General features: G+C 37.2%; 1 long non-coding RNA gene across 2 annotated transcripts in view; it reads left to right on the top strand.

Annotated features, from left to right (window-relative positions):
• LOC140512521 (uncharacterized) overlaps positions 1-12836 on the top strand; it is a 24433-nt gene extending 11597 nt beyond the window's left edge. The window contains exons 3-4 of one of the 2 annotated variants that reach the window (XR_011969786.1): positions 8735-8895; positions 10055-12836. This is a non-coding gene — a long non-coding RNA (uncharacterized lncRNA). The remainder of the gene's footprint in view (positions 1-8734; positions 8896-10054) is intronic. The other variant, XR_011969787.1, reaches the window with a different exon arrangement.

Genomic DNA, 12836 nt, shown 5'->3' with positions numbered 1-12836 from the left:
TATATGTACAGAACTATTGATAGCAGCTCTTTTCCGGGGACAAAGAATTGGAAATTGAGGAGATACCCCTCAATTGGGGAAAGGCTGAATAAATTGTGGTATGTGATCATATAATGAAATACTATTATTTTACAGGAAACAGTGAGCAGGATGCTCTCAGAGAAACCTGCAAAGACTTACATGAGCTAATATAAAGTGAAATGTACTGTGTACAAAGTAAAAGTTATATTGTAAGATGATTGGCTGTGAATTACTCAGCTGTTCTCAGCAGTGCAAGATCCAAGACAACTTCGAAGGAATTATGATTAAAAATATTATCCATCCCCAAAGAAGCAACTGGTGGTGTCTGAATGCATACTGAAACATACTTTTTTCTATTTTATTTTTTTCTTGAGGTTTTTTTTTTTTTGTCTATGTTTTCTTTCACAACGTGACAACTATGGATATGTTTTGCATGACTACACATGTATAACCCATTGTTTGCCTTCTCAAAGAGGAAGGGTGGAAAGGGAGGATAGGAGAGAATTTAGAACTCAAAGTTTTAAAAATGAATGAATTTTTAAAATAGTTTTTAAATGTAACTGGAAAAATAAAATATTATTTTTTTAAAAAGGAGCTACTTTCAAATGGAACTACTTGACTATGCTTTTCAAACCAAATCACTCTGTCTTTCATTGATTGGTCAATAATACATCCCAGCCCAAGCCTGTCTTGGCCATTGTTTGGGTTTTGATGACTCTGAGTATAAATAGAAATTGTTTTCTTTTCTGCCCAGAAACTCTGAAGATCTTCTCCTCCAAGACTGATTCTTTTGTGATGTCAAACTAGGTCATCTTCTGTCTTAATTTTTGCCTAGCCATTAAGTACAGAAAGACTACTGCCTCAGAGAAACCAAGACCTGGGAAAAGACCTTAGTTTAAAATGGCCAAAAAAGATTCTACTGCATCCTGGGCCATTAACAGTCTTCTTGACCTGTGCTTTGGCACTGGACTCTAATGACTTTGGAAGACAGAGTGAAACTGATGACTTTGTACAACTCTACCTCATTTAAATTCAATTTACTTGCAAGTCAAGACATCACCCTCATGATGTTATGAGTCCTCTTCCAGAACAAAGGAAAAATAACAACAGAGAAGAATAAATATTTTTTAGAGTAAAGGGAAAAGTCTGTAACCATTGCAGCAATATGGAGCTCTTGATTAGTGCTGTTGAGGCAGCGGTGCAATGACGTAGCATCTTGGCTCTCATGCTACTGTTTCACTTGTCAATATGAGAAATCTGTATTCTAAGAGGAAAATTAATGTGGGCTATGGGCTGGTTTGCTGAACCAAGACCTAGGGTAGAAGTAGATCAAAAGAGGAATGGAGAAAAGCAATAGAGGAGATTGAAAGAAGTGCCTACAACGTTCAGTATTCCATAGCAACTATCAGAAGTTACTTCCACTTTCATAAGGATTGGGCAGAGATAACTTTCACTTTCGACTACCTTTTCTACTGTAGGAGGAGGATTAAGATTCATTTTTTTAAAAAGCATAGTTCTCTACTTATCAAGATAGTAATTCTACCTATATCAGATTGCATGCTGTCTTGGGGAGGGAGAGGGAAGGGAGGGAAAGAAAATTTAAAACTTATGGAAGTGAATGTTGAAAACTAAAAATAAGTAAATTGGAAATAAACCAAGATAGTAATTCTACCCATGCCATAAAAATCAAAAGCTCTAAGAACCTTGTCTTATCAATTGTTCTTAGTCAAGCTTCCCTTATTTCATATTCAAAAGTTACGGGTTTTCTGAACCCAAGTGTAGGACTTTACACTTATCTTCATTAAATTCCATCTGTTTAAATGCAGCCTGTCTTTCTAGGCTGTTGAGATCTTCCACCTTTGTGCCATCTGTCAATACAAGATATATAGGGAAGTGTTCCTTTTTTCTAAATGCAGCATAATTAGGCTACCCACAACTCTTTCTCCCTTAAAGTAAAAGATAATATCCTTCATATCACTGTTTTTTATTTTTTCCTAGTTGAATAGTTAAGGACAAAGCACACTCTATTGTTAATCACTTTCATCTGCTGGTCTTTAGAAAAGATCTATGAGAATACTACATAGTGGGTTTCATTGCTACTTTTGGTTCCAGGAAAGGGAGCAATGCTTGTATGTTCATTAGTTGTGTTTATACCAAACTGAAACATGTGAACTGAATTCAAACCCAGACTCTAAAGCTTAGGATCGTGGATGTAAAATTGGAAAGAAACTCAGAGGCCAATTAGTCAAGCTCTTATTTTGAAGATGAAGAAACTGAGACCCAGGGAGGTAGTAAGTGTCAAAGGCAGGATTTGAATCCAAATCCTCTGACTCCCAAGGCAGTCTTTTGTTTTTCACTATAGTGTGTTACTAATTATGTGGTCACAGACAAGGCATTTAACCATTCTAATTCTTTTCATTTATTAAAAAAATAATATTTTATTCCCCCTCCCCAATTTCATGTAAAAAACAATTGACCTTCATTTTTTTAAAGCTCTGAGTTTCAAATTATATACTTTCCTTCCTCCCTGCCCTCTCCATTCCCTAGAACATCAAGCAGTCTGATATAAATTATATATGTGGAAATATGTAAAACATGTTATCCAATATGTACATAACTGAGGAATGATTTGTATTCTTATAAATTTGTCTGTGTTCCCTATGTATTTGAGAAATGAGGCCTTTGTCAGAGACATACACTTTAAAAAAAATTTCCCCCATTTTCTTGCTTTCCTTCTAATTTTGGTAGCATTGATTTTGTTTGTGCAAAAACTTTTCAAATTTTATATAATCAAAGTTATCTGTTTTACATTTTGTAATGCTTTCTATCTCTTTTTATCAAATAGTGAGTAAGCTTGGGTCTTTGTATTTATGGGACATTACATTACTATGATCAGGAAGGAAGGAAGGAAGGAAGGAAGGAAGGAAGGAAGGAAGGAAGGAAGGAAGGAAGGAAGGAAGGAAGGAAGGAAGGAAGGAAAAAATGGAGTGTTTCAATCTGTATTCAGATACCAGCATGAATCCTTTGGGATTGTCTTGGATTATTATATTGCTGGGAATAGCTAAATTGTTAACACTTGTTCATTTTACAGTTTTGCTGTTATTATGTACAATGCTCTCTTGGTTCTGTTAATTTCATTCTGTATGCCTTTCCCAATTTTTCTGAAAGTATCCTGCTCATCATTTCTTATAACACTATAATATTCCATTATAATCTTATACCACAACTTGTTCAGCCATTCCCTAATTGATGGTCAGTTCATTAGTTTTCAATTCTTTGCCACCACAAAAAGAGTTGCTATAGTTTTGCATATATGGGTCCTTTTCCTTTCTTTTAATCTCTTAGGGATACAGATATAGTAGTGGTATTACTGGGCCAAATAGTATGCACAGCTTTTAGTCCTTTAGGCAGAACTCCAAATTGCTCTCCAGAATGGTTGGATCAGCTCACAACTCCACCAACAGTGTATTAGTAACCCAGTTTCCCTACATCCCTTCAATATTTATCATTTTCCTTTTCTGTCATATTAGCCAGTCTGATAGTTGTGATTTAGAGAATAGAGAATGTTTTCATATGACTATAGATAGTTTTGATTGTTTCTGTCTGAAAACTGCCTGTTCATATCCTTTGGCCATTTGCCAACTAAGGAATGATTTGTATTCTTATAGATTTGTCTCTGTTCCCTATGTATTTGAGAAATGAGGCCTTTGTCAGAGACACATGCTTTAAAAAAAATTTTCCCCATTTTCTTGTTTTCCTTCAAATTTTGGTAGCATTGATTTTGTTTGTGCAAAAACTTTTCAAATTTTATATAATCAAAGTTGTATGTTTTACATTTTGTAATGCTTTCTATCTCTTTTTATCACATAGTGAGCTTTTGTTCTAAAAGCACAGGTCTTTGGATTTATCATACATTATATTACTATGATCAGTTACTGTAATATACCTAATTTAGTCCACTGATCCACCACTGTATTTCTTAGCCAGTACCCGATTGTTTCGATAGTTGATGCTTTATAATACTGTTTGAGATCTGATACTACTAGGGCACCTTCTTTCACATTTTTTTCATTGATTCCCTTTATATTCTTGACCTTTTTGTTCTTCCAAATGAATTTTGTTATTATTTTTTCTACCTATTAAAAATAATTTTTGGTAGTTTGATTGGAATGTCACTGAATAAGTAGATTAATTTAGGTAGAATTGCCATTTTATTATATCAGCTCAGTCTACTCATGAGCAATTGATATATTTCTAATTGTTTAGATCTGACTTTATTTGGTTGAAAAGTGTTTTGTAATTGTGTTCATATAGCTCCTGGGTTTGTCTTGGCAGGTAGACTCCCAAGTATTTTATATTGTCTACAGTTATTGTAACTGGAATTTTTTTTAGTCTCACTGATGGACTTGTTGGTAATATATAGCTGATGATTTATGTGGGCTTATATTCTGTAATTTTGCTAAAGGTGTTAATTATTTCCACTAGGATTTTTAGTTGATTCTTTAGGATTCTCTAAGTATAACTATTCTAATTTTATACACACACATATGCATATTTATAGCACCTTTAAGTTTGGAAAGTGTTTTGCATACTTTATCTCATTTAAGTGTATATCTGGGTAACTCACTTAATCTCTCAGTGCCAGGCAACTATTTCATCTTGTAAATTGCAGATTTGGTGTCAACTGGTATTGGTAAGGGTCCTTATTGTATCATGCCTTCCCTATACCATTGAAATCACCATCTGGTGCAAAAATGATAATAGACCAAAGTTATTGATTATTATTATGTCATACACTTTGTATTCTCTCTCATTCCTATCATTACAACTGATATTTAGGCAATGTGGGACTTTAGGTTGACTGAGAGACTTTAATTAAATGATTAAAAGCCATGCAATATTTGATTGTTTTATTTATCCATCAGCTACTGAGCATAGAAGATTGTGCAAGGTATTAGTAGAGTGATAATCAAACCATAAGAAACAGTGCCTCTCTTTTTGGTTTACAGTCTAAAAGGATACTTATCTTAATTCAAGAAGAAATGTTCATATTTTTAAAGATAGCCTTTGGTACTTATCTCTTCTATCCTTTCCATTTTTGACATAGCAAATGAAGAATTCAGTGGAAATATTGTATAAGAACCAGAAGTTCTGATTTACAGTGCTCTATAAAAGTATTAATAGAAATGAGGCTTGCATTTGAAGTGTTGCTAGAATTCTTGCAAGCAGAGAGATCAATATCAGAAATTTTATTCTTGAATATGAGAGAATTTACCTGAAAGATCTACAATGTATAAATGCGAAAAGGTAATTTTTTTTTTTTTTACCACAGCTTCCACATTGTTTGACGTAAGCATAACACTAGCGCCCTGTTAGTTCAATGTTGAGACAAAAGGAGGCATAAGTCATTGAACTGTCAACAAAAGGAGTTTTACTTTGCCTTGACATAGCAAGGATCTATAACAAAGATGAAGTAGCACTTAATTTTACTGCACTAGGCTCCCCTCATCTTCATGTGGAGATCAGTAAGTCAGAAGGGGCAGCATATAATGACTCTTGGTCTTCAGAAATCCACCAAGTCAGAGGGACCCTGATCACCAAACGGATGGGTCTTTTCATGTCCTTAGCTGTCCAAAAAGCTTAGTCAAAGGAGGCAGCAGCCAATCTAATCCTAAGAACAACTTTGTTGCCTTTTAAGAAAAACTCAGTATGTTCAGTATGTTCGTCCTTCATTGCTGAAGAAGACCATGCCATCAGAGAAATGATGACATGACTTGCACTTGACTTTGTTTTGAGTGAGGGAGGGCTGTGCAGGTCACCAGCCTCACTTCTCCTCCAGAGCCATCTGAATCCAGTGACCACATATTCATCAGGATGACTGGAGATGACCCAGGATGAGGCAATTGGGGTTAAGTGACTTGCCCAAGGTCACACAGCTAGTGAGTGTCAAGTGTCTGAGGTGAGATTTGAACTCATGTCCTCCTGACTCCTGCACTGGTGCTCTATCCACTGCACCACCTAGCTGCCCCTTTAAGGAAAACTAATCCCTATTGTGGAGGAAGCCTTGTCATATCATATGCCAATTGCAAGACCACTGGCTATGCTATTAATACAGTTGTTGAAAATATTTACTTGCTCCTTACACCCCCAATATTCTATTATAACTATTACGAATTTTCCAAAAGATTCTTAGAGCCTTGTGTCTGTATATGTAGTATCGTTATTATTTTTTCATATACCCTTAACAATGGGAAGACAGTAGTGGACTGAATATCTAGAAATATTGATTCCTGGTCTAATTCTGCTTTCTTATTGGTTCCATGTATGACATTGGGCAAATCACTTAACCTCTTTAAGTTCTAGTTCACTAATCTGTAAAATGATGACAATTATAAGGAGCCTATATGAGCCTAGCTCATAGGGTTTCAAGGAAAAGTACTTTGCAGACCAATATAATTTTAGGTTATTATTAAGTATACTATAGCTCAAAATGGAGAAGACAGAACCATTTAATTATTATTCCTCTGATTCAACAGGATGTATTTAAGAACTTTCACATAAACACCAATGCCTTTTTGAAAATTTCATACAAAGTAGGACCAACTGTTTCATATTTATTTTTAGATGAATTGTTATATAGAGGCACAAAGTTAATCCGATATCTGCGGCAAAGTCTTTTGAATTTGGGAAAAGAAGATCATTTATAATTAATTTGGGTTTTTATTGGCTATTCTTTTTGCTTGTGATGATGTAACTTTTCATTCAGACATTACAGAATTTTTTCTCAGTGTTCCATCTAAAGCTTTAAAACTGTTTTACTGCAGGCAGTGACCACTTTCTTTACAATAAGCTTGATTTTAAGGAGTATTTTTTAATAAGAAATTTTTCATCAAAACATTGGGCACTGACATTGACAGTTGAAAAACATTTCTTGTAATATATGAAATGAGACCCTACTTCATTCTCTGAGCAAACTAGTCTCTTTCACTACTGTATTTGTTGTGTTTGTCCTTCATTTTCGAAGAGGACCATGACATCAGGGAAATGATGACATGACTTGCAGTTGACTTTGATTTGAGTGAGGGAGCATTATGCAAGATCACCAGCCTCACTTTCTCGTCCAGAGCCATTCTTGCTCAGTGGCCAGATATTCGTCAAGATGACTGGAGATGGCGCAGGATGCAATGGGAGACCTTGGAGACCCTGGCTTTTTTAGAGTAAGGCCTTTTCAGGATCTCATTTTGAGTTAGGTAATGCCCATTCAGTGAATAAACCTCTTTAGGAAATGAGTCAAGGGATGGTACTGGTAATTAAAAGGAAAAATAAAAAACAAATCAAGCTGGGAGGGGAAGACCCTCAGGGTTGCTGTTTCAAAGAGAAATAGTTACCACTGACATTCACTCTAAGCCAGGGGGACTCAAAATACAGCCATTAAGTGGAACTTGAGCAGGGACCTATTGTGGTTCAATCTATGAGCTTCAGAGTGAACTGGGTTTAAGATTTTGAGATAGAAAGAAGGAAAGAAAGAAAGAAAAGAAGGAAGAGGGGAAGGAAGAAAGGAAGGAAGGAAGGAAGGAAAGAAGGAAGGAAGGAGAAAGAAAAAAAGAAAGAAAAAGGAAGGAAAAAAGAGAAAAAAAGAAACAGAGAGAGAGAAAGAAAGAGAGAGAGAAAGAAATCCAGCCAGTAAACCCCAAATTTAGTGGGCAGCTTCTGGCCATCAACATTGACCTTCCTTTGGAGAAAAGAAGGAGAAAGAGAGGGAAAGGGAGAGGATGAGATGAGTTACACAAGTGGTTGGGTCCCATTCAGGCAGCTCGGTCTGCTCACAGATTGTGTTTATTGTATTTGTAACCTTTGTTCCAAAACCCATTAGTATGGGACTCTCTCCCTATTCATGTAAAATGCCCTGTGTGAGGAGCAGCGTGGAATTTTCAAGAACCCAGAGCTTCAATATTTGACCAATTTTGACCATAGAGATATACAGTAGGAAGTTATTCCTGGGAATTTCAGGCTTGTTTATCCTCTGAGGATGAGGAATTTCTTAAAGAAGTAGGAGCCCTTCTAATCAAAGGAACATTCAGATAGCATATCACAATTACAGCAAACCCAAGAACTCCACTCTTATCTATGAATAAGGTGGAGGTCTTACTCTCTGTGGTTGACATGCAATTACCATAGGCCCAAAACAGTCATCTATTTTGGACGTGAAATGTGGCCCCCTTTCAGAAGAATAATCCTTGGCGATTTGGGTTGGGCTGGCAAAAGTACCACTGAGACACTAGAAGGCCCCTGAGGTAGACAAAGGGATAAGACTGTCAGATAGCCTAAACGGGACAGCTGCAAAGCAGTGGAGAGTATCATAGAGGCAAAGCCATAAGTTACTTGGCAAGAATGTAAACAAAATTTAGCTCAGATGTTTGAGGAAGAGAATCAGAACACATTATGCTAATTTTATCTCTTAATACTGAGCAGCAAGAAGGAGAAAAACCTATTGAGTTCCTCCTCAGGGTGTAGCAACATCTACAGAGACTGATACAGATAGGCACTGTGGACCTGAAAATGAAGGGAAAGTACACTACAGAGACTGTTCCAAGGCATGGTATATGGATCTCATGCAGCTGATGCTGTCAGAGCCATGCAGACACAGAAACTACCAAGAATAGCCCAGGTAAGTCAGGCACGTCTGAGCTTCAAGAATCAATATAATTCACAGGGCTCAGCCTCAGCAAGTTCTCCAGCCCTTCTCAAGTAAGAGCCGCCAGAGTTAAACAGGAAAACAGAAATACCAGTGCTAAGCTTCAGTGACAGAACCTGAGCCAATCAGAGAAGAAATGAAGCAAGTGACCAAGGAAATGGAGGGCATGAAAGTCTAAAGTAAGATCTAAAGTAGGATCTTTTAGATCCTAAGTAAGAACTTATAAGAGACTACCAATAACTTTCATTCTTGAAAATTAGTGTATCTTTACTGCTTCTAGCATTTGGAGGCAATGAGATATAATGGAAAAGAACATAGAATTTAATTGAACCTGGGTTTGAATTCTGATTCTGCTACCTGTTTATCTTGGTCTTCTCTGGGTCTCAGTTTCCTTATCTGAAAAAATGAACTTATTGGAATATGTAGTCTCCATGTTTAGATGCTATTGACTCAAAATTTACATGAAAATGATAATAAATTTAAAGAGAACACAAGAATACCTGGGCTATATCTCCAAGCAGAGCTGTAGGGAATTAGCAAAGGCATTATTGGACCATATTTCCCTCATGGATATACAGATATTGATAGTTTATGAATGGCCCTTGAGCCATCTGGCATCAAACCTGCAATCCTGTCAGTGGAAGACTAGTTGGATCCTCATGATAACAGAAAACTTTCCTCAGATGGCTACTGAATTTGTTTGTTATTGAGAAGGCTCTGATATTTCTGTTATGCCACTTCTGCGTAGGTCTCTGGCCAACAAACAAAGGCAGTTACCATACTGGGGCAGTTTATTGAAAGTGTGGTGGTAGTCTACAGTGCATTTATACCTGGCTAATAACCTCTGTGGTGCTGAGACTGGAGTCAGGAAGACCCAAATTTAAATCCATCCTTTACATTTACAGGCTGTGTGACCCTGGGCAAGTCACTTAAGCTTTGTTTGCCTTGATCCAAGAGAAGGAAATGGCAAACCATTCCATTATCTTTGTCAAGAAAACCCAGTGGATAGTTTTGGTGTGCTATGGTCCACAGGGTCTTAAAGAGTCAAACATGACAGGAGAACTGAATAACAAGAATAAAAGACCTCTATGGTAGTTGGCAAGTCTATTGAGATGTAGGTGTCTTCTGTCTCACCCATATGATAGATAATTGCTAGGATATTTAAGTAGGGTAGGTAGAGTATTTAAGAAGTAGGCAGAAACCAGACTAGATTTTATAATCAGAAAAATACAATGTAGACTCATGAATGGAATTTTTGAAGTTTAATTATTTACTATCTACTAATATTGCCTAGAAATGCTGAATTACCAAAACAATGGATTTCTTTCTCTGTTTTAGGATGGGATCTAGCTATTTGGCTGTTTGTCTGGAGGTAATACATGGTGAAAAAATGGGTCTTGGCATGCAGAGTGGAGAACGGAACTGACCAGAAGTAGAAAATGACTTATGGGGTATGGTTAAAAGAAAGACAAGTACAGAGGACAGAAAGCTGGAATATTTCTTGGAGGAGCAGTTGTGCTACTTCATTGGAAGATCAGGATCCAGTATAGAGGAGAAATTAGGTCATCTATGTCAAAATGCTTAACACCACCCAATGGTATTCTGACTCTGAGATAAGGAGGCATCCATAATGATCCATAAAAAACAGAGTCACAGTAGTTTGGGGAAGGAATTTAGGTGCTCTTCAAGCTTCCAAGGAATAATGGGATCATACAATTTAGAGTCAGAAGGAAGCTCAGAGATCTAATCAGGTTCCCTCTTTTATTACTCTTCACAATAGCAATGATAATAACTACATTCAAGAAGGAAGGCAATAAGCATTATTGAGTGCTCATTATGGGCCAGCGTTGTGCTAAGTGTTGGAGATACAAATACAAGCAAAAATGAAGATAGCTCTTGCCTTTAAGGAGGTTACAGTTTTAGTAGAAGGAGAGAATTTACAGAAGTGAACTGAGAAGTAGGACTGGGTAAGTGGAATAGAAAATAAAGGTTATATGACCTATGGTCACAGTATTGAAGTCCAAAGGAAGTGAGGAATAGGTCTAGGAGGGGAATGAAGGTAAGTAGGCTCTCCTGTATCCTTCCACAAAATGGAGATTCCAGGACAAACTTATAAATGACAAAAAATGAAGCTGAGAGATGTTAACATAGGTCATACCAGTAGTGAAAGTCCTGAATCAAAATCCAAAGCTTGTTTCACTATTCCCATGACTGTTCTCTTTTAAGAATCATGAAAATGTGCATGAATCTTTGTGTCCCCAGTGTTCACCAAAACCAATATCACAAGTTCATGAGACATGTGATACAACTGGATTTATTACAAGAGAAATGCATGTGCATATGGAATCCCTACACAGGGGCAAGGAGTCCACAATCCACACAGAAACTTGCATACTTATGAAATTGCAGCAAAGGAAGGAGGAGGGACAGAAATCTCCTTCTAAATAGGAGTGGCAGGGTAGGAGGAAAACGGCAGCTAGGGGTGGGGAAAGGATTAATCCCCTCCTGAAAGGGAGGAGAGGCCATGGCAAAAGCAGCATTCTTTTCCCTTGGGAATCACTAGACCATGAAGATAGGCTGATTTGCTTATCTGCAAGGGTCCAAGCTGCATAGTTTCTCTTTGTAATGCAGACTTTATGGGGCTTGTCTTGACTCACAAGGACACACAGGGAATCTAACTTGAAGTGCAAAGAACAAATTATGTCAGGTTAGGGCTAGCTTTGTCATTGGCATATTCAGTACCTCCTGTATACTCTGGATCCAGTATGTCTGGAAAAAATGGCAACTCAAGAAGACAAGTTGAGAGACCCTTAATACCAGCTTGTGGTGATGGGGAGTGGTGAGGGCAGATATGACAGTAAGGCCTGTATTTGTGTGACTCAAAGGGATGAGGAATAGACATCTGTAGCCTCCTCCTCCCCTGTTCTTCAAGGGTGGAAAGTCTGGAATGCCAGAGTTTCTACTTTTCTGTTGATACCAGCTTCCTTGGGGAACTTCAAGCTCACTGCATGTAACCCAGGGATGGATATTCTTTATCACTCAGACCTCCAAATCCAAACCCTGGCATAAGCTTTAAAGGTATTTTACCAAAATACTTGTCATAAAAAGATTGAAAAATGATGGTAACTTGAGATCCACTAGAACAACGTGGGCAGCTAGGTAGAACAATGGATAGTGTGTTGAACCCAGATACTTGCTATGTGACTCTGTGCAAATCACTTAATTTTGTTTGCCTCACTTTCCTCATCCATAAAATGGGCTGGAGAGGGAAACGGGAAACCACTTCAGTATCTTTGCCAAGAAAACCCCAAATCAAGAGTTGGGCATGAACCTGGGGGTTCCAGGGTAACCTCCCTTTCTGTCCCCACTCCAGTTTCCTGAAACGGGGTTAGACAACTTTAATTTTTTCACGACCAAGGTTGTATACTCTTTGTTAGTAGAGCTAACATCTAATCCACAATTATAGGAAAAAGTTAGTTTGTTAGTCTGATCATTTGATGGAAGTGATCTTACTTTAGATCTTACTTTAGACTTTAGATGGCCAACATGGAATTGGAATCCAGGACTATGCTGTGGCTTTATATTGCTTCTTTACACCTAGCCACTTTGACTTCTCTGCAGAAGGCTTTCTTATAGCTACTGCTACTCAGAATTAACTACAGTTTCTGAGGCAAGCTTGTCTCTCGTTTTTGGAGACATACGTTCATATGACCATAGCTTTCTAAATTTAGGATGTACTAGTTGCCTTGCCTACAATATCATAATGATGCAAAAATAGAATGTTTCGATCTGAAATGATAGTGACTAGATTATGAAGGAAAGAAAAACATTAATTATTATTTTATTTTCCTTTTTAATTTTTCCCTCTTTTTTGTCTGTTCTACAAGATCAGAATGGGAATACTCACCTACTGACAGCCCACTGGGACATTATTTCCTTAGAAAACTTTGAGTGAGTTAGTATATTATAGGAGATAGAGAGCGGGCTTCAGTCAGAATAACCTAGTTCAAACCCTGCCTCTAACACATAAAAGTTAACCTTTCAGTTCCGTAGGTAGTTAACTCTGAAATTCTCTGTTCAGAACAGTTAATGATTGGCATTGGTAGAAATGCCTTTATTA

Source organism: Notamacropus eugenii, chromosome 6, assembly GCF_028372415.1.
Source record: "Notamacropus eugenii isolate mMacEug1 chromosome 6, mMacEug1.pri_v2, whole genome shotgun sequence".
Lineage (NCBI taxonomy): Eukaryota > Metazoa > Chordata > Mammalia > Diprotodontia > Macropodidae > Notamacropus > Notamacropus eugenii.
Note: the sequence above shows the minus strand (reverse complement) of the source record. Positions and strands in the feature narration are given on the sequence as shown.